This window comes from Ranitomeya variabilis, chromosome 7, assembly GCF_051348905.1.
Source record: "Ranitomeya variabilis isolate aRanVar5 chromosome 7, aRanVar5.hap1, whole genome shotgun sequence".
Taxonomy (NCBI): domain Eukaryota; kingdom Metazoa; phylum Chordata; class Amphibia; order Anura; family Dendrobatidae; genus Ranitomeya; species Ranitomeya variabilis.
Window position 1 is genome coordinate 129296293 of NC_135238.1, and position 27844 is coordinate 129324136.

At 45.4% G+C, this 27844-nt stretch overlaps 1 protein-coding gene across 4 annotated transcripts in view; it reads left to right on the forward strand.

Annotated features, from left to right (window-relative positions):
- Nucleotides 1–1869: 1869 nt before the first annotated feature.
- PLEKHM3 (pleckstrin homology domain containing M3) overlaps nt 1870–27844 on the forward strand; it is a 480455-nt gene continuing 454480 nt past the window's right edge. The window contains exons 1-2 of one of the 4 annotated variants that reach the window (XM_077275714.1): nt 1870–2190; nt 5754–5794. The gene's annotated coding sequence lies outside the window, so the exon portion shown is untranslated. Of the gene's footprint in view, nt 2195–5753; nt 5795–27844 lie in introns of all 4 variants that reach the window. The other 3 variants (XM_077275715.1, XM_077275716.1, XM_077275717.1) reach the window with 3 other exon arrangements.

Genomic DNA, 27844 nt, shown 5'->3' on the forward strand with positions numbered 1-27844 from the left:
TTTGACTACCAGCCCCACAGTACAGAGGTATACAGGAGGGCATACACCTGCACACTGCGACTACCAGGCCCACAGTACAGAGGTATACAGGAGGGCATACACCTGTACACTGTGACCACCAGCCCAAAAGTACAGAGGTATACAGGAAGGCATACACCTGTACACTGCGACTACCAGCCCCACAGTACAGAGGTATACAGGAGGGCATACACCTGTACACTGCGACTACCAGCCCCACAGTACAGAGGTATACAGGAGGGCATACAACTGTACTCTGTGACTACCAGCCCCACAGTACAGAAGTATAGAGGAGGGCATACACCTGTACACTTCGACTACCAGCCCCACAGTACTGAGGTATACAGGAGGGCATACACCTGTACACTGCGACTACCAGCCTCACAGTACATAGGTATATAGGAGGGCATACACCTGTACACTGTGTTACCAGCTCCACAGTACAGAGGTATATAGGAGGGCATGCACCTGTACACTGTGACTACCAGCCCCAAAGGTACAGAGGTATACAGGAGGGCATACCCCTGTACACTGCGACTACCAGCGCCACAGTACAGAGGTATACAGGAGGGCATACACCTGTACACTGCGACTACCAGCCCCACAGTACAGAGGTATACAGGAGGGCATACAATTGTACTCTGTGACTACCAGCCCCACAGTACAGAAGTATAGAGGAGGGCATACACCTGTACACTTCGACTACCAGCCCCACAGTACTGAGGTATACAGGAGGGCATACACCTGTACACTGCGACTACCAGCCTCACAGTACATAGGTATACAGGAGGGCATTCACCTGTACACGGTGTTACCAGCTCCACAGTACAGAGGTATATAGGAGGGCATGCACCTGTACACTGCGACTACCAGCCCCACAGTACAGAGGTATACAGGAGGGCATACCCCTGTACACTGCGACTACCAGCGCCACAGTACAGAGGTATATAGGAGGGCATACACCTGTACACTGCGACTACCAGCTCCACAGTACTGAGGTATACAGGAGGGCATACACCTGTACACGGCGACTACCAGCCTCACGGTACAGAGGTATATAGGAGGGCATACAACTGTACACGGTGACTACCAGCCACACAGTACAGACGTATATAGGAGGGCATGCACCTGTACACTGCGACTACCAGCCCCACAGTACAGAGGTATACAGGAGGGCATACCACTGTACACTGCGACTACCAGCCCCACAGTACAGAGGTATATAGGAGGGCATACACCTGTACACTGCGACTACCAGCCTCACAGTACAGAGGTATACAGGAGGGCATACACCTGTACACTGCGACTACCAGCCTCACAGTACAGAGGTATACAGGAGGGCATACACCTGCACACTGCGACTACCAGCCTCACAGTACAGAGGTATACAGGAGGGCATACACCTGTACACTGCGACTACCAGCCTCACAGTACAGAGGTATATAGGGCATACACCTGCACACTGCGACTACCAGCCTCACAGTACAGAGGTATACAGGAGGGCATACCCCTGTACACTGCGACTACCAGCCTCACAGTACAGAGGTATACAGGAGGGCATACACCTGTACACTGCGACTACAAGTCCCACAGTACAGAGGTATATAGGAGGGCATACACCTGTACACTGCGACTACCAGCCCCACAGTACAGAGGTATATAGGAGGGCATACACCTGTACACTGCGACTACAAGTCCCACAGTACAGAGGTATATAGGAGGGCATACACCTGTACACTGCGACTACAAGTCCCACAGTACAGAGGTATATAGGAGGGCATACACCTGTACACTGCGACTACCAGCCCCACAGTACAGAGGTATATAGGAGGGCATACACCTGTACACTGCGACTACAAGTCCCACAGTACAGAGGTATATAGGAGGGCATACACCTGTACACTGCGACTACCAGCCTCACAGTACAGCAGCACAGGCCTGCCGGCTGCCTCACATGACTAGACAGACAGAGAGACAATCTCAGAGCTGGAACTATTTTTAGCTTCCTTGTTGCACGGGGGACAGAGAAGAGCGGAGGACTGAGGCAGGAGACTGTAAACAGGGAAGCAATGCAGAATGAGCAAGACACCCAGAGGAAAGGCTGCATGATGGCGGAGAGGACTCAGCCCGCAGCCTCCCTGTCCTCCTCATAGGTCCGTGGCTGACAGGCAGGTAGGTGAGCGTCATCCTTGGTGGCAGAACACCTCTGTGCATAGCTGAGACCATAGATCGTCACAGTGTGGGAGCAGTGCAGTGTGGGTGTAATATCTATCTGTCTATCTATATCTATCCTGATGAATTATTTCCTTTGTCTTGTTACATCCCATCCGCTCTGTGATGTCAAGGCCATTTAGGGGTTAACTCTCTGTGCATGATCTCATCTTTGGAAAAAAAACCTCAGAAAAATAGCCTTAAAAAGCTTTTCATCTGGGAGATTTTTTTCTTCCGCTTGTACATGACTATGTTGCTCCAGTGACAACCCCCATTCCTTGGCTGCGCTGCCTGCTGCACCCTATGTCTTAGACCCCATCCCTGGCTGCGCTGCCTGCTGCACCCTATGTCTTAGACCCCATTCCTTGGCTGCGCTGCCTGCTGCACCCTATGTCTTAGACCCCATCCCTGGCTGCGCTGCCTGCTGCATCCTATATCTCAGGCCCCATCCCTGGCTGCGCTGCCTGCTGCACCCTATGTCTTAGACCCCATCCCTGACTGCGCTGCCTGCTGCACCCTATGTCTTAGACCCCATCCCTGACTGCGCTGCCTGCTGCACCCTATGTCTTAGACCCCATCCCTGGCTGCGCTGCCTGCTGCATCCTATATCTCAGGCCCCATCCCTGGCTGCGCTGCCTGCTGCATCCTATATCTCAGGCCCCATCCCTGGCTGCGCTGCCTGCTGCACCCTATGTCTTAGGCCCCATCCCTGACTGCGCTGCCTGCTGCACCCTATGTCTTAGACCCCATCCTTGGCTGTGCTGCCTTCTGAACCCTATGTCTTAGACCCCATCCCTGGCTGCGCTGCCTGCTGCACCCTATGTCTTAGACCCCATCCCTGGCTGCGCTGCCTGCTGCACCCTATGTCTTAGACCCCATCCCTGACTGCGCTGCCTGCTGCACCCTATGTCTTAGACCCCATCCCTGACTGCGCTGCCTGCTGCACCCTATGTCTTAGACCCCATCCCTGACTGCGCTGCCTGCTGCATCCTATGTCTTAGACCCCATCCCTGGCTGCGCTGCCTGCTGCACCCTATGTCTTAGGCCCCATCCCTGACTGCGCTGCCTGCTGCACCCTATGTCTTAGGCCCCATCCCTGACTGCGCTGCCTGCTGCACCCTATGTCTTAGGCCCCATCCCTGACTGCGCTGCCTGCTGCACCCTATGTCTTAGACCCCATCCCTGGCTGTGCTGCCTGCTGCACCCTATGTCTTAGACCCCATCCCTGGCTGCGCTGCCTGCTGCATCCTATGTCTTAGACCCCATCCCTGACTGCGCTGCCTGCTGCATCCTATGTCTTAGACCCCATCCATGGCTGTGCTGCCTTCTGAACCCTATGTCTTAGACCCCATCCCTGACTGCGCTGCCTGCTGCACCCTATGTCTTAGACCCCATCCCTGGCTATGCTGCCTGCTGCATCCTATGTCTTAGACCCCATCCCTGGCTGCGCTGCCTGCTGCACCCTATGTCTTAGACCCCATCCCTGGCTGTGCTGCCTGCTGCACCCTATGTCTTAGACCCCATCCCTGACTGCGCTGCCTGCTGCACCCTATATCTCAGGCCCCATCCCTGGCTGCGCTGCCTGCTGAACCCTATGTCTTAGACCCCATCCCTGACTGCGCTGCCTGCTGCACCCTATGTCTTAGGCCCCATCCCTGGCTGCGGAGATATCCACTTATAAAGTTTAGGTTACAACTTATGATAGAATCAGCTGGACGTTCCCAGAGATTTGTGTCTGGGGTGTGTTCTGCTTCCCCTGTGTTTGGTTGACCAGTCATAAGCCGGCATCAATATACTGGGGTAAAAAGAACACGGCCCTATAACTTAGAGCAGGTTTCTCACTGCAGAGATGTGTGTGATTCCCAGGAGCAGAGCTCAGTGTCATTATTAATAAGTTTAGCTTTTCTCGGGGGCAGTACAGCAGAGCAGCAAATACGGTGGGAGAAGAGCTGCTAGAAGTGTTTGTAATGAGACAACACTAGGCCCATCCACACTGGCTACCAGGAGCCTCTGTATGGTGTCTGTAATGACCCTCGTCTCTTCCTCTATTGCCTCTTCCTCCACACAGACTGCTGTGAGATGAAAGGTGTCAGTAATCACATTCGCTCTACTTCAGAGTTGTAGCACAAATGAGAAAACCTTTCCTAAGCTGCTGCTGGGGTTGTGTTCATATTTCCTTCCTTATGACTGGTGAATGTTGTGCAGGGGAAGAAGTACACACCCCAGAGACAAATCTCTGGCACCGCCTTATTGAACTATAACAAATTATAACCCGAACTTTACCAGCTAATATATCCGCAACAGAGAGGAGAAATGAACTACATTGTACTCAGCTGTGCAGCCACTATTCCGCGACGCAACCAGTTTAACACATGCTCCAACTGGTGAAAGGTCCCCTGTAAGTTAAGTAAAAAAAAAAAATTTTTTTAAATAAAAACAGCATACAGTATACATACACACACACACACACACACACACACACACACACACACACACACACACACACTGCCACAGAAGAGGCTAATTGTGGTTGTAAAGTAGTTTAAATGTTGAAATACCCATAAATATGGATGCATCGGCCAGAGTACATTACATATACAAAATAATAATAATAATCTTTTTATATAGCGCTAACATATTCCGCAGCGCTTTACAGTTTGCACACATTATCATCTCTGCCCCCGATAGGGAACCTAGATTGTGAGTCCCAATCAGTATGTCTTTGGAATGTGGGAGTAAACTGGAGAAAACCCACGCAAACACGGAGAGAACATACAAACTTCTTGCAGATGTTGTCCTGGGTGGGGTTTTGAACCCAGGACTCCAGCGCTGCAAGGTTGCAGTGCTAACCACTGCGCCACCGTGCTGTCCATTACAAAAGGTAATTACCTTTGAAATCAATGTTCAGGTTGACACCACAGTTTCGCATTGAAATGCTTTGTCCAGGGGTGATAAAGCGCTGGAACGCTGACTATTTATAGTGTCAGAGGTCAATAGCATCGGGGAGTGTTCTATCCCAGTAGATCCAAGACCGTTGTGTCCGCCTATTTCCTGATTGTGCTTATGACGTTACCCAAGAGACCCATCATGTGATCAACGCCGAGTCACATGACTCAGTATGGAGCGATACATAGCCCCCGCCCACTTCCTGATAATGCTGATGCTGTCACAGCAATGATGCGCATGAGGTCGCAACATAGACCAGCATTGGTCAGACATGTTCACGTGTTCCATATATGAAGGAATATTGTAAGATGCTCCTGATTCATTTTATGGTGTGTGCCTCTTAATGTATTCATTGCATCTTATTCCTGCATGGTCCTCATTAAGAATGGCGCATGAAACACATTGTAGGCTGTAGGTTATTTTCTTATCAGCCATTTAGACATATGTATTGCTAGTTGCTAACAGTTCCTGATTTGCCAGGACTATGCCTATTTCTTACCGTTGGGGCAGCAGTTTCTTTTATTGGCCATTACCTGTTGGATTCATCATTATATTATTGTCTCACTTCTCCACTGCAGGCCCAACTCCTCCATATGAAGGGGACCAGAAGTGAGGAGAGGTGAGTGAGACCAGGTTCACATAAGTGTATACAAAATTATCTGGTTTTCATCCATATTTGCGCTGCATCCGTTTGTCCGTTTTATACAATCTATATGTCCTTTTTATATGAACAATCTAATAAATAATAAAGGTCATATTAACAGCACATGGACATTTAATATCTCTATCTGAATGAGCCCTATCAAGGGTCTGATCTGCCTGACGTTACAACCCTGACAATGTATCTAAAATGATTGTCCCATCAGATATTTACTATAAGTAGCTTAAATGGGAATTTTCATTGATGGCCTATGTGAAAGGTATACTTGCACTCTATGGCGTGATGTCACCCTTTCTTCTATAGATCATGGAGGTCTTGAGTGTTAGACACTGGGTAATAATACATTGGAGGGGCAGCAGAGAAACGGCTGTGTTCAGAGATGGTGAGAAGCTGCATCTGGTTTCCCCGATTTTCTATTTTTTAACCATTCTAGCACCAGAACCACTGGACACATTAGGTGAGCATTCAAAAAAGGAAGCAAAAGAACAACTTGGGATGCTATAAGGCTTTATTCACATTTATCCTACTCTCTACGCTGAGCAATTGGGTCCAGATATCCTAAAAATGTGATTCAATCCAGATGAATCTAAGTGTAATGTGGACTCATTTGGCCTTTTTCCAGTGGGGTCCATCTTTTTAGGTGGGCACAAACAAGCACACTTTTTTGTCTAACTAAAAAGTAGGATGTCACCAAAACGAAGGCCTAACAGAGTTTAAAATGACTCCATCTGCCACAATTATAATGAATTGGTCTGTCAGGGGATCTGTTAGATCCCTTTTTGGGGGGGATTTAGTTGAAAGTCCCAATAGAAGTGCTCAAAGTAAAGTACAGGATAAATGTGAACCTAAAAAGTATGTAACAGCAATATCCAGCAACAGGAACATTACAGTTGCAAAATATTGTTCAGCCTGATCTGACAAAGAAATTTAATATTTAAAGAAGCACTTCCAAAATGTGTGTCCTTTTCATACATTGCAGTCATCATATTATACACTACTATGCAGTTATAATTGCTCATTTTGCTTTTCTGTCCAGCTAATTTAGCTCTCGTCAGTTAGGTCTATGACATCACTTGATTAAAAACTGGCTAGCTGGATTCTTCTAAACGCTACATAGAAACAGGAGGTTTGCATAAGTCCTGGGTTAGGAGTGGAAGAGAGGAATGATTTATGCAGGGACAAGATTCTTCCTGTTTCTACATAGAGCAAAGAGAAGAATTAGCTGGGTACAAAGACAAAATGAGCAATTGTAAGTACACAGTGCTATATAATATGATGACTGCAGTATATTAAGATGATAAAAAACTTTGATGGGAGGAAGAGTGCTTCTTTAATTGGGGGAGCAACTTAATTATTCTAGAATTCTCTTCTGAATTATGTATTGATCCAATGGTCATAACTGTAAGTCCCCCATTAATATGAATGCACAGACCTTTTCTCTGCCTATATGTTGTGAACCAATGACGAGGAGTGAGGCATAGACAATAATTATTTGTACTTTTTTATCAGTATCTGGTAGGTTGGTAAACTTCTAATGTCTATGCGCAGACAGGATATCTTGCAACATGAGTCACATGTTATAAGTTTAGAAGGTTAAATGTGAACAAACTGCTTATGGCTATGTGCACACGTAGGAAAAGAGGTGCAGAATTTTCTGCACAAAATCCGCATCTCCTGGCAGAATCCGCAGCTGCGGATTTGCCGCAGATTTTGTGCGGATTTTCTGCGGATTTTGCCACTGCAGATTTTTAACATGGAGGGGTGCAGAAACCCTGCAGATCCGCACAAAAGAAGTAACATGCACTTCTTTGAAATCCGCAGCAATTCCGCACTGATTTTTCCACACCATCTGCACAGCTATTTTTTTAATCCTATTGATTTACGTTGTACTGTACATCACAGTGCGGATCCGCAGAAAATCCGCATCGTGTGCACATAGCCTAAAGGGAATTTGTCAGCAGAACTTCACCCCCTACTTTGTTCCTCCATTACTGAGAAATCCATGTTTGAAGGACAAATGAGGCTGAAGGACTATGGTAATCTGAAGCCTTTGTCACTCCAGCTCTACTTCTTGCCCAGTACCACCTACTCCTGCTTGATTGACGGCTACTTTGCCTGAAGTCCCACAGCATAGAGGCTGAGTGTCAGGAAGGATGAAGCAGCATTGAGCAGGAAAAAGAGCTGGAGTGACAAAGGCTTCAGATATACCATAGTTCATCAGCCTCATTTGCATATCAATTCAAGCACTGATTTCTTAGTAACAGCAGACTGGCCATGTAAAGGTACTCTTGAACTTGTCTTTGAAAGAGCTACATGGACATATACGGTAAATAATATGGGGGGTGAAATCCTACTGACAGATTCTCTTTAACCCCTTTCCGGCATTGTCAGTAATAACACGTCCACGCGCCTTGGGCCTTATTGACGCGGGACGTATTATTACTTCCAGGCGATCGTGCGTGCACACAGGCTGATATTAACCCCTTTCTGACATTAGACGTAATAGTCCGTCCATGTGACTTGTGTTTATCTGACCAGGGACGGATTATTACGTCTACACAATTGTCCGCACACATGGTGGTGTGTGGGTGATTGCTGCCGGTTGTCAGCTGATTCTGACAGCTGACCCCCGGCACTAAGTGCCAGTAACGGTCCCGCACTGCTCCCGGCACTTTAACCCCCTAAATGTTGCGATCAAACTCGATTGCAGCATTCCGGGAGCCGACGAAGGGATGACAGCCCCTCTGCCCTTGGATCGGAGACCCCACGGAGTGACGCTTGGTTCCGATCATTGCCATGGTGACCCAATGTCGTCATGACGCATGATCAGCAGCTTTGTCAGTGCAGAGCTAACAGTTTGCTGCTGCATCCCCATGCTATGCAAGTGATCAGCCTACAAAAAATGATAGTCCCATAGTGGGACTAAGTAAAAAATTTTTTTTGTAAAATAATTGTAACAATATTTAAAAAAAAAAAAAAAAAATCTAAAGAAATTGTACCCATAAATAAATATTTGTATGAAAAAAAATTAAACAATAAAAGTACACATATTTGATATCGCCGTGTGTGGAACGACACCGTAACTGTCCCACTAGTTAACCCCTTTAGTGAACACCATAAAAAAAAAAAAAAAAAAACAGGCAGAAAACAATGCTTTATCTTCATATAGCCAAACAAAAAGTGGAATAAAACACGATCAAAAAGACGGATATAATTAAAAATGGTACCACTGAAAACGTCATCTTGTCCCACAAAAAACAACCCACTATACAGCTCCATCAACGGAAAAATACAAAAGTTATAGCTCTCAGAATAAAGCAATGCAAAAATAATAATGTTTTCTATAAAATAGTTTTTACTGTGTAAAAGTGCAAAAACATAAAAAAACAATAAAAATGAGGTATAGCTGTAATCGTACTGACCGGAAGAATAAAAGTGCCTTATCAATTTTACCAAACGCGGAACGGTATAAACCCATCCCAAAAATCGGAATAGAAAGCGATCAAAAAAATGTCATGTCTGAAAATGGTACCAATAAAAATGTCAACTCATCCCTCAAAAAACAAGCCATCACGTGACTCTGTGGGCCAAAATATGGAAAAATTATAACTCTCAAACTATGGTGATGTAAAAAACTAGTTTTTGCGATAAAAAGAGTCTTTTAGTGTGTGACAGCAGCCAAACATAAAAACCTGATATAAATCTGGTATCGCTGTAATCACACTGACCTGAAGAATAAAGTCGCCTAATCGCTTATACCGCACGTGGAACTGTGTAAAAAATAAATAAAACCAATTCTTCACCTGCCGTTTAGATTTTTTTCATTCTGCCTCCAAAAGATTGCAGTAAGCCTTAGCTCACATTTATCCTGCTTTCTGCACTGAGCGCTTACACCAGGGTTTCCATGTAAATCTCTGAAATACATGATTCAGACGGAACCTCTGGCGGAAGATTCCCTATAATGAGGCAGATGAAGGCACTGTGGATGCCGTCTGCCCTGTAGTCTGGTGGTGTCCGTCTTTAGGATTGCATAAAAGTGCTGTCGGCCTCAGTTTTGTACACTTCTGAAAAGAAGGACATTGCTGAACAGAGGCCAGACGAAGTCCAAACTAACTCTGCTGTCTCATTATAGTGAATGGAACTGTCAGGGGTTTCATCTGAAGCACCTCACTCAAAGATTTAGGCCTCTTTCACACATCGTTTTTTTTAGAATTAGTCACAGTCTGTCAAACTGTTGACAAGATGGATCATGTGCAGATTGTAAATCTGAGAGAGAGAGACTGCTGCAGGAATTTAATGGAACAGAATTCTGGAGAGATGTGTGAAAGAGGCCTTAGATGGAAGCCCCAAAGTAAGTGCTCAACGTAGAGTGCCAGATAAATGTGATCCCAAATGTTATGTAAAATGTTCCCTATAAAAGCTTAAACTCAATCCACAAAAAAACAAGCCCCCCTCGGGTCTGTCATCTGTTAACGGAAATATAGGGGGCTTCCACGTTACTGGTAGTACAAAGGCTCTGGAAAAGAGAAATGGCTCTTTAACCCTCCAAAAGAAATTCAGGAAATTCTCTACTCCAAAATCCAAATTCCCCCTCCCTTCTCAGCCCCACAGTATACCTAACCAATGTATAGCATCCACATGTTTGGCAGTTCTGAAGCGTTGAGAGCCCGCTTAACTTACGGATGCATGTCTTGAGAAGCACGGGCTGCGCATAACGTACTGGTGACTACAACGCCAGTTTGCAATTTTAATTTAGCAACATTCATTGCTGCTTGTTTCTGGAAAGCACCCATGGAGTCAAAATCGTCACTACACCTGTAGATAAATTCCCAAAGAGGTATAATTTCCAAAATCGGGTCACTTGAGGGGGGGAGAAATCTGCTCTTCCAGCAATTATGGGCTCTGTATATGGAGTCCTCAAACTGTTCTAAGAAAATCTGTGCTCCAGGGGGCAAAAAGCACTTTGTCCCTTCCGAGTCTCTCCGTATAGGTTAAGTAGTACTGTACAGCCACATATGGGGTATTGCCACTTTCATTAGAAATTGTGGGATAAATTATGGTGCCATTATTACCTACTTGTGTGAAAATGTAAAATTCTGTGACACACCCATGGTGTGAATATGATCACTGCACCCCTAGATGAATTAATTGAGAGGTATAGTTTGTAATATGGGGTCACTTATGGGGGGTTCTGCTGTTCTGGCACCTCATGGGTTCTACCAGTGGGTTGTGGCACCTGCAAACTATAACAGTAAAATCCGGTGCTCCTTGCCTTCTGAGCCTTGCACTGTGCCTCAAAAATATTTCCTGATTACATGTAGGGTATTGGCACACTCTGGAAAAATGGAACTCAGTTTGAAGTAAATGAAATTCCTATTAGCCCTTAGAAAAATTAAAAACTTGGGGCTAAAACAACATTTTAGTGGTAAAAATGTAATTTATTCTTTCTTCACCGCTCAGTGGTATAGGGTGATAGTCATGCAACAGGCTGTAGTGTTCCCACACTCTGGCGCCCCACAGATGAAATGCACGTTTACTGTCAGTCCCCTCGACTTCTGTCACTCCGGCTCCCGATCCACGAGCTCCTCAAACCACTTCAGAGACAATGTACTTTTTCAACAGTTTAACTTTACTGAGCAGTAGTGCTTCCATCACACACGCAGCACAGTGTACACAGAGTGGTGTCTCTCAAGCTTGCAATTTCTGCCTCGCTTCTGGACAATCTCTGTATTTCCGGACAATCTCTGTCCCGTCCGTGCTTTTAGGCCCACCAGCTTCCTACCATCCCCTGGTCCGGCTTCAGTAGGAAAAGGTGCCAGGCTTGCCATGTCAGCTACATCTGCCCCGGTCATAGACCCTGGATCTTCCTCGGGTTGGTCTCTATTCACGCTGGTGACCTCCTGTATGCCGCTCAGCCTGGGACCCCTTCCTGCCGTAGCAGCCTTATCCCCACGGCTGGCAAACTGTCCTTTCTCACTGCTGCATCCTGACTGCACTGAGCCCTAACCAGGAAGTCCCTGCCTATATCCCCCTGCTCTATGCTGCACTGCTCTGTAGTCCCTCCCGACTGGAAAACCCCATGCTAAGTAAGCTAAGCTAATATTCCTATTCCCTATCTCTAATGTGCCCCACTAATCTAACCCCACTTTTACTCTATGCTATCTTCTATCCTATCCCTACTTCTATACATAACACATTACAGTACATAAACAATACAGCATTAGTAAACGTCAAGGTGCCGCACGTGATACATGTGTACAGTGTCCACAAGGGGGGAAAGACACCTGACGGACTCTGTCACCTCCTTACATCAATATGATCACTGCACCCCTAGCTGAATTCATTGGAGAGTGTAGTTTGTAAAATGAGTTAACATACAGGGGGTTTCTGTTGTTCTGGCAGCTCAGGGGCTTTGCCAATGTGACATGGCACCCTCAAACCACTCGTGCAAAATCTGAACTCCAATATCGCACCCCTTCCCTTCTGAGCTTTGCACTGTGCCTCAAAAGTAGTATTCCCCACGTATGGAGTATCGGCGTACTCAGGAGAAGTTTCACAACAAATTGGATAGTGCAATTTCTCCTGTTACCCTTATGGAAATGTAAAATTTGTGGCCAAAATAACATTTTTGTGGGGAAAATGTGATTTTTTTATTTATTTATTTATTTATTTTTCTTGGCTCAATGAGGGGTCTTGTTTCCAAAATGGTGTCACTTGTGGGGGGTTTCCACTGTTTAGGCACATCAAGGGCTCTCCAAATGGGAACGTCCGCTAATGATTCCAGGAAATTTTACATTGAAAAAGTCAAATGACGCTCCTTTCCTTCCGAGCCCTGCTGTGAACCCAAACAGTGGTTTTGTCCCACATACGGGGTATAAGCGTACTCGGGAGAAATTGCACAACAAATTTTATGGTGCAATTTCTCCTGTTACCTCTATGAAAATGGAATATTTTGTGCAAAAAAACCCCATTTTTTGTGGGGAAATTTTTATTTTTATGGCTCAACGTTATAAACTTCTGTGAAGCACCTGAGGGTTCAATGTGCTCACTACACATCTAGATCTGGGGGGTCTAGTTTCCAAAATGGTGTCACTTGTGGGGTATTTTCACTGTTTAGATACATCAGAGACTCTCCAAACGTGATACGGCGTCCGCCAGTTGTTCCAGCAAATTTTGCATTCAAAAAGTCAAATGACGCTCCTTCCCTTCCGAGCTCTGCCGTGCGTACAAACAGTGGTTTTCTCCCTCATATGGGGTATTGGCATGCTCAGGCGAAATTACAAAACAATTTTGGAGTCCATTTTTTCTTGTTACCCTTGTCAAAATAAAAAAAAATTGGATCTGAAGTGTTTTTTTGTGAAAAGCAGCTAAATGTTCATTTTTTTTCCACATTCCAAAAATTCCTGTGAAGCACCAGAAGGGTTAATAAACTTCTTGAATGTGGTTTTGAGCACCTTCAGGGGTGCAGTTTTTTGAAGATACCTGTAACGGGGTCTACTGTGCTGTAGTACCTCTTTAGGTATCACCCCGTGTTTCAGGAGGTCCACTCTGCCTTGGCTGGATTCTGAATGAAGGACGCTGGCTGGAATTCTTTGGTTACATGGGTGCATATAAAATCTCACTGCTTCTCCGCGTATTTCCAGTCTAACAACACTTTATTCACAGCACACAGAATATATAACACAGATACAGAGGGCAGGCCAATAGAAAAACAGCAGGCCAGACATACATTACAATAGCCGCAGGTGGCCGGAGCCTGCCGATATTTACTGTGGGAATTACAAAGGTGGGGGAGGTCAGAAGGAGAATATCTTGTCCCCTCTGCCCAGGGGCGCAGCCTGTGGACTGATGCATTTCACATGGAACCTATTATACATACATATACTGCATAACATATTCTTGGTGCTGGGGGGTTCTGTAACAGTACCCAACAGTGACACCATTCTATCACATAAACCCCTCAAAGTGTGAGGTGGTCCCTAAAAAAATGGTGTTATAAAAATTTAGTAATCCCTGGTCAACTTTTAACCCTTATACCTTACTAACAAAAAAAAAGAAAATTTGGTTCCAAAATTGTGCTGATGTAAAGTAGACATGTTGGAAATGTTACTTATTAAGTATTTTGTGTGACATACAGTATGTCTGAATTTTAAGGGCATGAGAATTCAAAGTTTGAAAATTGCAAATGTTTCGCCAAATTCCCGTTTTGTTCACAAATAAACACAGGTAATATCAAAGAAATTTTACCGCTATCATGTCACGAGAAAACAATGTCAGAATCACCGGGATCCGTTGAAGCGTTCCAGAGTTATAACCTCATAAAAGGACAGTGGTCAGAATTGTAAAAATTGGCCCGGTCATTAATGAGCAAACCACCTCCAGGGGTGAAAGGGCCCGCAGGCACTATTTTTTTTATTTTTTTTCCTCCTTTCTCTCTGTGGGCAAGGGTCCACTGGGGATTACACTAGCGCCCCACCAGGCCAGCCTGACTCTGTACATATTCGTGATTATTGAAAAAATATCAGTTTCACTTTGCAAATTCTAGTAAATATTCTTTACACAAGTAATAGAAATGTTTGTACAATACTTTACTAATTAATGTATTTGAAATAATTAGTGGTTACTCATGGGATGTGAAGGTTGAACACAAATGCCTATCAGATTACCTGTCTGTGATCACAGCTCATGGTGTTGCGATGTAATGATCACTAGTAGTGATGAGCGAGTATACTCATTGCTCGGGTGTCCTCCGAGTATTTGTTAGTGCTCGGAAATTTAGTTTTCATCGCCGCAGCTGAATGATTTACATCTGTTAGCCAGGCTGAGCACATGTGGGGGTTGCCTGGTTGCTAGGGAATCCCCACATGTAATCAGCCTGGCTAATAGCTGTAAATCATCCAGCTGTGGTGATGAAAACTTAATCTCCGAACACTAACAATTACTCGGAGATCACCTGCGCGTGCTTGGGAAAACCCGAGCAACGAGTACACTCGCTCATCACTAATCACCAGTCAACCATTCCACTCACGATTCTCGTCCTGTACAATCACTCTTCTGACATCATGTACTAGTTGTGCGTCACAATTACATCATCCATCGTTTAAACGATTATCTGCTGGTGTAGATGAATACAAAGTTCTGGTCACAGTTCACTTCCTCCTCCTCCCTACACAATGGCCTCTGTACAGCTTACAAAGCATGCCTAGAAAAGTCTCCTATGCACAGAACATCTGCAGACGATTGAATGTGCATGTGGCTGCTGTAAAGTAAATCTATAAATGTTGTGAGCAGCAGTTCAGGCTTGATGGCTTCCTCCTCCTACACATGTACAGACAGAAAATAAAACTGATTAGAAAAGTCTATGCATCAGTATAGGGTAGAATTACTTAACATCACCACAATCAACTTCAAAGTCATTTTGCACTCCTTTTTATCCTTAGTTAATGGCTCATCCAGACATCCGTTTTTGCGTATGAGAGATAGTACTTGTACCTAAAAGGGCTTGTTCACAAGTCTGTGTGCTATCCGTGGGAAAACGGACAACGCTTGGAATAACGTTATGTAATGGGGCATATGAAAAACATTGCAGCATGCACTACTTTCTTCCATTCAAGTCTATGGGTGCAGTGAAGAAACGGACGCCATACGGGTTCACAGCATAGCATCCAATCTGAATGGATACATTGCAATGGTGGAATAGGAAACTCTGAATGGTCCTGTAAATGATTAATAGCTGTTGAGTTAAAAAAAGTAAGTGACAAAATGCTCATCCTGCTTTTCTGGATGACTCAGAACGGCAAACCGAGCTGTCTGCACGAAACTGCTCAGTCATATCCAATCGTGAATCTCGTGCTTATCATAACCAGTAATGCAATTTCTATGGGTCCGATACCATCCAAGTGTGAGCTGATTGTCATAGACTGTTAGGACAAGGTGGAGAAACTTTTTTTAATTTTTTTATGCATCACAGAAAAATTGAAAATCGAACCAAACCCTGATAAAACTCGTATGACACTGATAACATTCTGATAAAAATCACTGATTAAACTCCGTCAGTTTTTCTTGAACGTGAAAAAAGTGCCGTGTGATCGATCCTTGCACAGCGGCTCGTGGTCCTTCACAATCCGTTCAGTCTTGTTGATACCTGTGTAGAGCCTGACCTTCTCAGTATAACATTGCCCATCCCCTCTTATGCTTCATGCATCAACAGTCCGCAATGAAGGGTGTCTAAGCCCCGCTGGGATGCGGAGAGGCCATACAAAGCCCGGCTTCCTGGCAGGTGCTGTCGGAGGTAATTGAGCGGACAGACAGGTCTCTGCCAGAGGAAACTGTGCTTTCTGCTCTTCAGTAGGAAGCTCGTGTTGCTTTTTACTTTTTGCCTCTTCCCATAACCAGAGTAAACATGTAATCACAAGAAGATCATCACCTAAAATTAGTGGTATTTTATCTATAGCATCAATTAGTATTCTTTAAAGAAAGAAGTTTCCACCTAAGTAACTCTGTTCTTGAAGTAGTGCAACAAAAAAAAAACAACTTGATCCCTATAAAAATAAGAGGAAACAATTCCTCCCATGAATGCCATACTCCTCTTATCTTACCCTGGATCTTTAGTAAATAGATTTGCTTAAAGGGGTGGTCCGACAAGCTAAATTTAATTGTAAATCCAGATCCATCCTTACCCTCCCCTATATTGTAAATCCCTCCCTATCTAGTGCTGTAATGTAAGATATTTTCTAATTCCTGTGTGATAATGCTTCATTTGAGAATCTCAGCAATACTCAAAACGAATCGTCGTCAGAGCAGGGGACAGAGGTTGCGGTCATTGTCACAGCCTCTGCCCCGTCCTTGAAACAAAGCATCATCAATGACGCTCATTTCAGGGGCTATGCTAGTCCCTGTTGTATGCCTCCCTGCGACCTGTGCACTATGCGACTTGCACAGTGACATTGTCCCCTCTGTTATTAGAAAATACCGTAGCTTAGATTATGGCACTAAATAGTTCCTGAAAATAGTAGCAATGAAAACGCCAACTTGTTTTGCAAAAAACAAGCTCTCACATGACTCTGTCGGCAGGAATATGGAAAATAATAGCTCTCAAAATATGGCAAAGCAAAAACTCGATTTTGCAAAAAAAAAAAAAAGGATTTTAGTGTGTGAGAAGCAGCCAAACAAAAAAAACCCAATATAAATCTGGAATCTCTGTAATCGCAACGACCCGAAGAATAAAGTCATCAAATCACTTGTACCGCACGAGGAACAAAATAAAAATAAAACCAATTCTTCACCTGCTGTTGCTTTGTTCATTCTGCCTCCCAAAAATCACAGTAAGGTCTGCGTCACACACAACGTTTAAAAAAAAAAAAAAAAAGCCTATTTTGACGGCCGAGAATCGCACAAATGTTCCCAAACAGTGATCCGTATGTAATCCGTTTGCAATGCGAGGATGCGATTTCCTCGCATCTATGTATCCGTGTGACATTCGTATGGCATCCGTATGACATGCGTATTTCTCAATGCTTTTCCCCACTGAATTTAATGGCTCAATGGGCTTAAATGAGGAAAATGCTTGCGTATTTTTCGCAAGTCACACCAATGGTCCATGTGTTCTCCGTTTTTTTCTTGCACCATAGACTTGTATTGGTGAGTCTCGGCCGATATACAGTGCAAATTTCACTCACACGTATAATACGGCCGAGAAGAAAAACAGATGATGGGAGCTGCCCTGTAGATTAACATTGGGCCGAGTGCTATGCGATTTTTTCTTGATTAGCATTCAACCGTATTCCTCTCTAGTGTGATTCCGGCCTAAGGCTCAGCTCATATTTATCTTGCTCTCTATGCTGAGCGCTTACACCTGGGTATCTGTATAAGAACAGGTTCATACTAGGCATTTTTTCAGTGTTTTTTTTTTTTTCTGTAGAAAAACCTGGTCTCTTGGCAAGAAAGAAGCTGCTGAAAAAAAGCATGATTCCTTTTTATTACGCTGCATTTTTTATGTGTTTTTTGGCAGTTTTAGCATGTTAGATTTGTCTCTTGTGCATGCTGATAAAATTTAGTGTTTTTTTAAAAAAAAAAAGTCTTATTCCATAGAATCAGGTTATGGCACAAAAATTGCATCAAAACATGATACCTGCTTTTAGGTGCATTTTTTTTCAACATTTTTTCCCCACACATTCAAGTCAATGATTGATAAACGCTGAAACAAGTGACATGCTCTCTGTTCAAAAAACCATGGAAAGCACACAATACTCATGAAAAACAAATAATGTGTGTGCACGAGATTTCTGAAATCTCTTAGGCTTTGCTGGTACTGTAAAACGCAGCTGAAAATTAGCATTAAAAAAACGCCTAGTGTGAACTTCTCCTAAATCTCTACAAAATGTGATTCAGACAGAACATCCCGTGGATGATTCCCTATAATGAGGCAGATGGCAGCTCTGTGGACGCCATCTGGCCTATGGTCCGACGGTGTTCATCTTGTTAGCAGTGCATAAAAGTACAGTCGGCCTCAGTTTTGTGCACCTCTGAAAAGGATAGCGCTGAACAGAGGCAAGATGGAGTCCAGGGTAACTCTGCTGCTTCACTATAGTGAATGGATCCCTTGGGGGTTTCATCTGAATCATGTCACTCAGAGATTTAGATGGAAACCCCGATGTAAGTGGAAATATAGGAGGCTTCCACATTACTGGTAGCTCAAAGGCTCTGGAAAAGCACTACGGCTCCTCACAGACTCCCCCCCCCCCCCCCCCCCCCCCAAAAAAAAAAAAAAAAAAAAGGTTCAGCATATTCTGCACTCCCAAATCCAAATACCCCCTCCCTTCTGAGCCCCACTGTGTACCTACACCACATTTAGCATCCACATGTTTGGCATCTCTGAAGCGATGAGAGCCTACTTACGGTAATTTATGGGTGTGTGTCTCCATTAACACAAACTCGTCTTGATGTTCTGGGCACCGCAATGGCAGATTTCCAATTTTCACTCCGCAATATCCACTGTTGCTTGTTTCTGGAAAACACCCATGGAGTCAGATTGTCACTATATCTGTAGATAATTTCCTAAAGGGGTATAATTTCCGAAATTGGGTCACTTGAGGGGGGAATTTTGCTCTTCTAGCAATTAGGGGCTCTGTATATGGAGTCCGCACCTCAAACTAACTAGAAAAATCTGGGCTCCAAGAGGCAAATAGCGTTCCGTCCCTCCCAAGTCAGCTCATCACATCTGTAGTGTCAATATGATCACTGCACCCCCAGATTAATTCATTGAGTGGTGCAGTTTGTAATCACTTATGGGGGGTTCTGCTGTTCTGGCTCCTCACAGGCTTTTCCAGTGGGGCATGGGTCCCACAAACCATAACCGTAAAATCTGCACTATAATATGGCGCTCCTTCTCTTCTGAGCTTTTCACTATGCGTGAAAAGTAGTTCCCGTTTACATTTAGGGTAAGTTCACAATAGGCTTTTTTTTTCAGCAGCAAAACCTGATCTCTTGCCAGGAAACTGCAGAAAAAAAGCAGATTTTGCTTAGTTTTTCTCGCATTTTTGCTTCTTTTGGGGGGGCTGTGTTTTTGGCATCCTCGATTTCTCTTGTGCATGCTGATAAAGTTTAGTGCAAACAAGTCCTATTCTACAGAATCAGGTTTTGGAACAAAAAAAAAAGCAGCAAAACCTGATACCTGCATTTTTGCCGTGGATTTTCAGCGTTTTTTCACTACTCATTCATGTCAGTGGGTGATAAACACTAAAAAAAAAACATGAAACAAATGACATGCTCTTATGCAAAAAAGCATGCAATGCACAAAATACTGATGATAATAAAAACAAGGTGTGTGCATGAGCTTTCTGAAATCTCATAGACGTAGCTGGTACTGTAAAACGCAGCTGAAAATTTGCATAAAAAGATCTGTAATAAAAAAAAAAAGCTGAAAAAATGCCTTGTTGGAACTTACCCTTAGGGTATTGGTGCACTAAGGAAAAATTGCACAACAAACTGTGATGTCCTATTTTTACTTTTAGCCCTTAAAGAAATTAAAACTTTTGGGGCTAAAACAACATTTTAGTGATAAAAATGTACCGTATATACTCGAGTATAAGCTGAGACCCCTAATTTTGCCACAAAAAAACTGGGAAAACTTAATAACTCGAGTATAAGCCTAGGGTAGGAATTGAAGCAGCTACTGGTAAACTTCAAAAATAAAAATGGTACCAATAAAAGTAAAATTAATTGAGACATCAGTAGGTTGTGTTTTTTAATATCCATATTGAATCAGGAGCCCCATATAATGCTCCATACAGTTCATAATGGGCCCCATAAGATGCTCCATACAAAATGCGCACCATATAATGCTCCATAAAATTTATGATGGGCCCCATAAAATGCTCCATATTAAAATATGCCCCATATAATGCTGCACAAAGGTTAATAATGGCCCCATAAGATGCTCCACAGAAACATTTGCCCCATATAATGCTCCATAAAGGTTGATTATGGCCCCATAAAATGCTTCATGGAGTAATATGCCCCATATGCTGTTGCTGTGATTAAAAAATAATGACATACTCAACTCTCGTCGCTCAGGCCCCCGGCACTTGCGATATTCACCTGCCCCCGTTCCACCGCCAGGCTCTGTCTTCTGGCTCTCTGCAGTGACTGTTCAGGCAGCCCTGCGCACTAAACGTGTTTTTGCGCCCTCTGACCTGAACGTCACAGCCAGAGGGCACGGAAGACGGAGCGGCGCCTGGCGGTGGAACGGGGACAGGTGATTATTGCAATGCTCACCCTCCCCCCGTTATACTGACCTGCTCCCGGCGCGGTCCCTGCTTCTCACTGACAGATGGTCTCAGCGCCAGCAGCTTGTTCCAGTGTTCAGCGGTCACTGGTACCGCTCATTAAAGTAATGAATATGCGCTCCATCCCTATGGGAGTGGAGTCGCGGTCATATTCATTACTTTAATGAGCGGTACCTCGTGACCTCTAGGAAGAACTGTAGGCGCCCGAAGACCATCGGAGATGCAGGGACTGCACCAGGAGCAGGTGAGTATGTGACAGCCACCGACCCCCTGGGACAATGACTCGAGTATAAGCCGAGAGGGGCACTTTCAGCCTAAAAAAAAAATGGGCTGAAAATCTCGGCTTATACTCAAAGTATATACGGTAATTATTCTTTCTTCACCGCAAAATGGAATACATTTCCATGAGACATGTGGTGTCAACATCCTCACTGCATCCCTAGATGAGTTAATTGGGGGGGTGTAGATTTTAAAATGGGGTCACTTATGGGAGGTTCCGCTGTTCTGACACCTCAGGGGCTCTGCCAGTGTCACATGGAACACTCAAACCATTCCAGCAACATCTGAACTCCAATGTGGAGCTTCTTCCATCTGAGCTTTGCACTGGACCTCAAAAGTAGTTTTTGACCACATATGGGATATTGGCGTACTCAGTAGAAATTGCGTAAAAAATTGTACAATTCGATTTCTATTATCCCTTTTGAAAATTAAAAACTTGAGGCCAAAGCAACATTTTATTGGAAAAAAATTGTAATTTTCCATTTACCCAACCCAATGTTATTCTACACCTTTAGGCCGGTTTCACACATCCTGGTATTTCCGGTACCGTAGATATTACTGTCTGTGTGTGTAATACTTGTGGCATAGGTATAGCAACCTTGTGCCGCATCAATATCACACGTACCAGCACCTGGGAAGCAGCTTTACAGTTAGCGCTGTGCCTGAAGGCTAGTCTCAACAATTTTCCCCGGTTCTGCCGGCGATCAGTGTGAGCAAGGGAAAAAGGTTGTTATATTCAACCGATAACAGTGAGAGCAGGCGGTGGCTGATGGGAGTATGAATGAATAAATTAATAAAAAACGGCATGGGTTCCCCTGTAATTTTGATAACCAGCCAGGCAAAACTGACAGCCGTGGCCTGAAACCCTCAGCTGTCAGCTTCAGCAAGGCTGGTTATGAAGAATAGAGTGTCCCGTCCCCCCCCCCCCCCCCCCCCGGTATTTTTTAAAATGATTTAAATAAATAATTTAAAAAATGGGTATGTTTGATCTGTGGTGAAATCGCTGAGCTGAACTATGGTGAACTGAGTGACTTTTTCTCACGATGCTGAGGTCACCGCAATTCATACCAGCTGAGAACGCAGCCTCAGTGACACGTGGTAACCTTGATGAGGTCACCGCTCGGCAAGCAGCTCATTCATCAGTGGTTCTCAGCCTGGATGGTTGCATCTTGGCACTGTCCAGGTTGAAAACTATTTATCTCCAGACTTGGATTACGGCGTGGGACAGAACGTCAGACAGGTGGGGTATATTGTTGTTTTTTATTTTTATTTTATTACAGGAGACGAGGGATTCAGTGGAATGGGCGTCAGATGAGTATAACTGTGATTTGTTATTTTTAAATAAAAAAATCACTATAGGATTAGTAGTGAATAGGTGTCTTACACGTCTCCATTACTAACTCTTGGGCTTGATGTAATCAAACAATACAGAGGTGACATCAACCGCACAAATATGAATCCCACTTGCCACCGCTACAGGGCAAGTGGGAAAAGCCAGGCAAAGCGCCAGAATTTGCTCATCTAATAGATGTGCCTTTTCTGGGCAGCTGCGGGCTGCTATTTTTAGGCTTGGGGGAGTCAATATCAATGGCCCCTTACCAGCTTGAGCATACCAGCCCCCAGCTGTCTGCTTTAGCAAGGCTGATTGTCAAAAATGATGGGGACCCCATGCTGTTTTTTTAATTATTTATATAAATAAAGACAGCATGGGGACCCCTCTATTCTTGTTAACCAGTCTTGCTAACGCTGACAGCTGAGTTTTGCCTGGTTGGTTATAAAAAATACAGGGAAACCCACAACGTTTTTTAAATTTATTTATTTATAGCGCATAAATACTCCCATCAGGCGCCACGTCCTCTCGCTGTTAATAGCAGCAGCTGAGGAAGGCTGATGGGAAGTAATAGTCTCATCAGCTGCTTCCACTTTTATCAGTTGAATGAAGCTCTCAACATTCTCCCTTGCTCGTGCTATTCACTGTCAGAGCAGGGGAGAATAATGTAAGCTGTTTTCAGCGCCCAACGCCGAGGAACAGCACTAACTGTACCACTGCGTCCCAGGAGCCGATACATGTCACACTGATGACACACGGATGTCATCCGTGTGCGGGATGTTTTGCGGCCCATGCTGCTGTTAAAAAACAGACATGTCAGCGTATTTTGCCCACGGACACACGATCCGTGGAAACACACTGACCTGTGTACAGACCCATTCTCATGGGTCTGTGCACAGCTGGCAGAAGGAAATTAGTTTATTATGCCTGAGCTTTCAGTCATAGAGGTGGCTCCATCGTGGCTTCAGTCACCACTCAATACATAGTGATTGGCGTCTGTAATCATGCCCCAGCAATGACTGACAGCCAACTCGGCACTGATCTACTGAATGGGGTGGGGTGTGGTTACATCTACCGATAACTGTACTGAGTGGCGATTGAAATCCCAAAGCTGCCGGGAAGAATAATTTAAAGAATAATTTAAATCCCGGCTGGGATTTCAGTTCAGTCCAGCGGCCACATGGTTTTGGAACGCTATTAACATGCAGACTAACACTATATCTGCAGGTTAATAGCATTTGGGGATATGAGAGGTTCCCTTAGGCTTATGGGAATTTTCACTGTGCAACCCAAAATAAGATCACTAAATTGAAAACTTTCCTATATACTGTAGAACTACTTGATATCTGCATATGTGTACGTTTTGGGCAGCATGTTCAATATTATGGTATTTTGTAGACCTATACCCTTTTGTTGATGACAATATTGTATATTCTCTTGAGTTTTGTAGACAAATGGTCTGGGAAATTGTTTTTGGCGTTGGAGAACTGGCGTTCGCTGGTAGCTTCTCTGCTCATGAACAAAGCTCACAAGCTATGCTCCCATGACCTTCCTATAGTTCTCTTTATTCTGTGGCAACTCATTAGGAGCGCTGTCCCCTTCATTAAAAAATGTATTAAAATATTAGTCAGTTAACTCTTGGTTGTACATATGTGAAGATGGGAAAGTACTATTACACTGCTTTGTGTTTTATTATCATTTCCTTATTATCCAGGTTTTTATGGGTAAAAAGTTAGAGATTAATTTATGAGCAGTTTTATTAATATTTTCCTATGATACATTTACAGCAAGTATTCATTGTATCAGCACTGTATATTAAGGTATTGCCATAAGATACACAATATTAGGATTCACCTTTGCTTGCCAGTTCGATCGGTCATTACATGATCACTCATATGCGATATTCATTGTTATAATCATGTGTTGACAAGCTAATAATCCTACTTCTCTGAAAGCATTGAGAGATGCCGGGAGATAAGGTAGTCAGCATATAACCACAAGTATGCCTATCATTTAGAGCAAACCAGCAAGCAGAGCTGAATGCTGACAGTGCATATAATGGACACTGTTATATATAACTAGCTATTGAACCCGTTCTATGCCCGGGTGGCGAGCATTTATATTGGTATATGGTCTCCATCCTGGTATGTGCTGCTTCCATCCTGCGCCCTAATCTTGTCATGTGCTGCTACCATCTTGCGCCCCCTTCCTGTCATGTGCAGCCCCTATCCTGTGCCCTCATTTTGTTTTGTGCGCCTCCATCTTGTCATGTGCTACTGTCTTCCTGTGCCCTCATCCTGTCATGTGCTCCCATCCTGCGCCCCGATTCTGGTATGTGCTGCACCCATCCTGGTATGTGCTATTTCAATTTTGCACCCCCATCCTGTCATGTGGTGCTCTCCTGCGTCCCGATCCAGTCATGTGGTGCTCTCCTCCTGCGTCCCCATCCTGTCATGCTGCGCCCCCATTCTGTCATGTGCTTCTCTCATCCTGCGCCCCCATTCTGTAATGTGCTGCTCCCATCCTGCGCCCCCATTCTATCATGTGTTGCACCCATTCTGCGCCCCATTCTGTCAACTCTATAGCATAAGGCAGCCTCCATAGTCAGACTCTATAGTATAAGGCAGCACCCCATAGGCAGACCCTGTTGTATAAGGCAGCACCCCATGGGCAGACTTTGTAGTGTAAGGCAGCACCCCATAGGCAGACTCTGTAGTGTAAGGCAGCACCCCATAGGCAGACTCTAGTGTAAGGCAGCACCCCATAGGCAAACTCTGTAGTATAAAGCAGCACCCCCATAGGCAGACTATAGCATAAGGCAGCCCCCATAGGCAGGCTCTGTAGTATAAGGCAGCACCCCCCCTCCACAAGCAGACTCTGTAGTATAAGGCAGCACCCTCCCACAGGCAGACCCTGTAGTATAAGGCAGCACCCCCCACAGGCAGACTCTGTAGTTGTAGTATAAGGCAGCACCCCCCATAGGCAGACTGTAGTATACGGCAGCACCCCCCCACAGGCAGACTCTGTAGTATACAGCACCCCCTCCCCACAGGCAGACTCTGTAGTATAAGGCAGCACCCCCCCACAGACAGACTAGTATAAGGCAGCACCCCCCCACAGGCAGACTGTAGTATATGGCCGCACCCCCCCACAGGCAGACCCTGTAATACAAGGCTGCACCCCCCACAGGCAGACCCTGTAATACATGGCAGTCCCCGTAAAGAAAAATAATAAATACTCACCTCTTTTCTTCCTGGTTCCTGCGCTGCTCCCGCTTACCTCCGGACCGCGGGCACCAGGCAGTGACATCATCGCGCCCCCCTGTAAGTGTCGGCGTCGGTGACGTCAGACGCTGACAGGGGGATGATGGGAGAAGGAGAGTAGCACTCCTTCCCTCATCAATGCGGACAGCTGCATCGGCTAGATGCTGATACAGCTGACCCTGCGATGACAGGCGGGGGCCCACTGCTGGCACCGCCCCCCCCAGGGGCACATAGTGGCCGGGCGGCAGAGCAGGGAGATTGATTCTCCCTGCTCTGCCGCAGAATGTAACTGTATCGGTGCACTTGCACGTCAATACAGTTACAGTAGCGTAGCTCTGGGTGGGCCCCCTCTGCCCCCCGGGTAGCTAAGCTACTGCCGGATGCGTAACTCTGTGCCTGCGCAGTCTATAAAGGCTTCAGACAGAGTGATGCTTCTAGCATTATATTATAGATGTTACATAGATGTATAGATTGAAAAAGACCTAGGTACATCAAGTTCAACCTTTCTCCACCAATTGTACATTTTGTCACTAAATTAACTATAACCCACCATGTTATGTGTATTGAGGAAATCATCCAGACCTTTTTTAAAAGCGGTTATAGTGTCTACAATTACTACCTCTTGTGGTCGGGCATTCCACATTCTGACTGCTCTAACTGTAAAGAACCCTTTACTATTTGGTTGTCAGAGTCAATTTTCTTCTGCTTGGTATGAGTGCCCCCAAGTCCTCAGTATGGTCTTTGGAAGGAATAAGTCATGTGCCAGTCCTCTGTGCTGACCACACGTATATTTATTCATAAAAATGAGATCCCCTCTGAGGTGTCTTTTTTTTTCTAAAGCCCAACTTCTAGCAAGCCCACTAAAAGCCCAACCAGCCTTGCTAAAAGCCCAACTTTTCCAACCTCTCATCATGTGAGAGGCTTCAATCTCTTGTAATAACCTAGTTGTCTGCCTTTGAACTGATTCTAACTTCTGAATGTCCTTTTTATATTGTGGAGCCCAAAACTGCGACTGCTGCTTGGCATTGAGTACTGCTGCGCAGCTTACTTGTAAAGAGAATACCCAGTCTTTCTCCTGTTCTGTAGTCCCGAGTATACTTCCATTTAATGTATATGTAGCAATAGGATTACTCTGTCCTAGGTGCATTATCTACATTAACCCCTTCCCGACCTTTGACGCATACGCTGCGTCATGAAAGTCTGTGCCTTCCCGACCTGTGACGCAGCGTATGCGTCATGGAGGGATCGCGTCCCTGCAGATCGGGTGAAGGGGTTAACTCCCATTTTACCCGATCTGCAGAGACAGGGGGAGTGGTGCTTCAGCCCAGGGGGGGTGGCTTCACCCCCCCGTGGCTACGATCGCTCTGATTGGCTGTTGAAAGTGAAACTGCCAATCAGAGCGATTTGTAATATTTCACCTAAAAAACTGGTGAAATATTACAATCCAGCCATGGCCGATGCTGCAATATCATCGGCCATGGCTGGAAATACTAAAGTGACCCCCCCCCACACCCACCGATCGCCCCCCCAGTCCTCCGTTATGGGGTCCGGTCCCCTCCGTCCGCCTGCCGGCTCCCCCGTCCTCCTGTCCGCTCCCTCCTTGCTCAGATCCCCCCCCCCCCTGTGCTCCGATCACCCCCCCTGTGCTCCGATCCACCCCCCCACCACCCCTTCATACTTACCGATCCTCCCGGTGTCCGGCCGTCTCCTCGCTGGGCGCCGCCATCTTGGAAAATGCCAGTCGGCAGATTCCTTACAAGTACATTTTGATCGCTGTGGTAGGTTCTATCACAGCGATCAAAATAAAAAAAATAATAAATAACCCCCCCCCCCTTTATCACCCCCATAGGGACAATAATAAAATAAATAATTTTTTTTTTTTTTTTCCACTAGGGTTAGGGTTAGAACTAGGGTTAGAACTAGGGGTAGGGTTAGGGGTAGGGTTAGGGTTACGGGTAGGGTTAGGGGTAGGGTTATGGCATGTGCACACAGAGCGGATCGGCCGCGGATCCGCAGCGGATCGGCCGCGGATCGGCCGCGGATCCGCAGCGGATCCGCAGCGGATCGGCCGCGGATCCGCAGCGGATCGGCAGCGGATCGGCCGCGGATCGGCAGCGGATCCGCAGCGGATCGGCAGCGGATTGGCCGCGGATCCGCAGCGGATTGGCAGCGTATCCGCAGCGGATTGGCCGCGGATCGGTAGCGGATCGGCCGCGGATCCGCAGCGGATCGGCCACGGATCGGCAGCGGATCCGCAGCGGATTGGCAGCGGATTGGCCGCGGATCCGCAGCGGATTGGCAGCGTATCCGCAGCGGATTGGCCGCGGATCGGTAGCGGATTGGCCGCGGA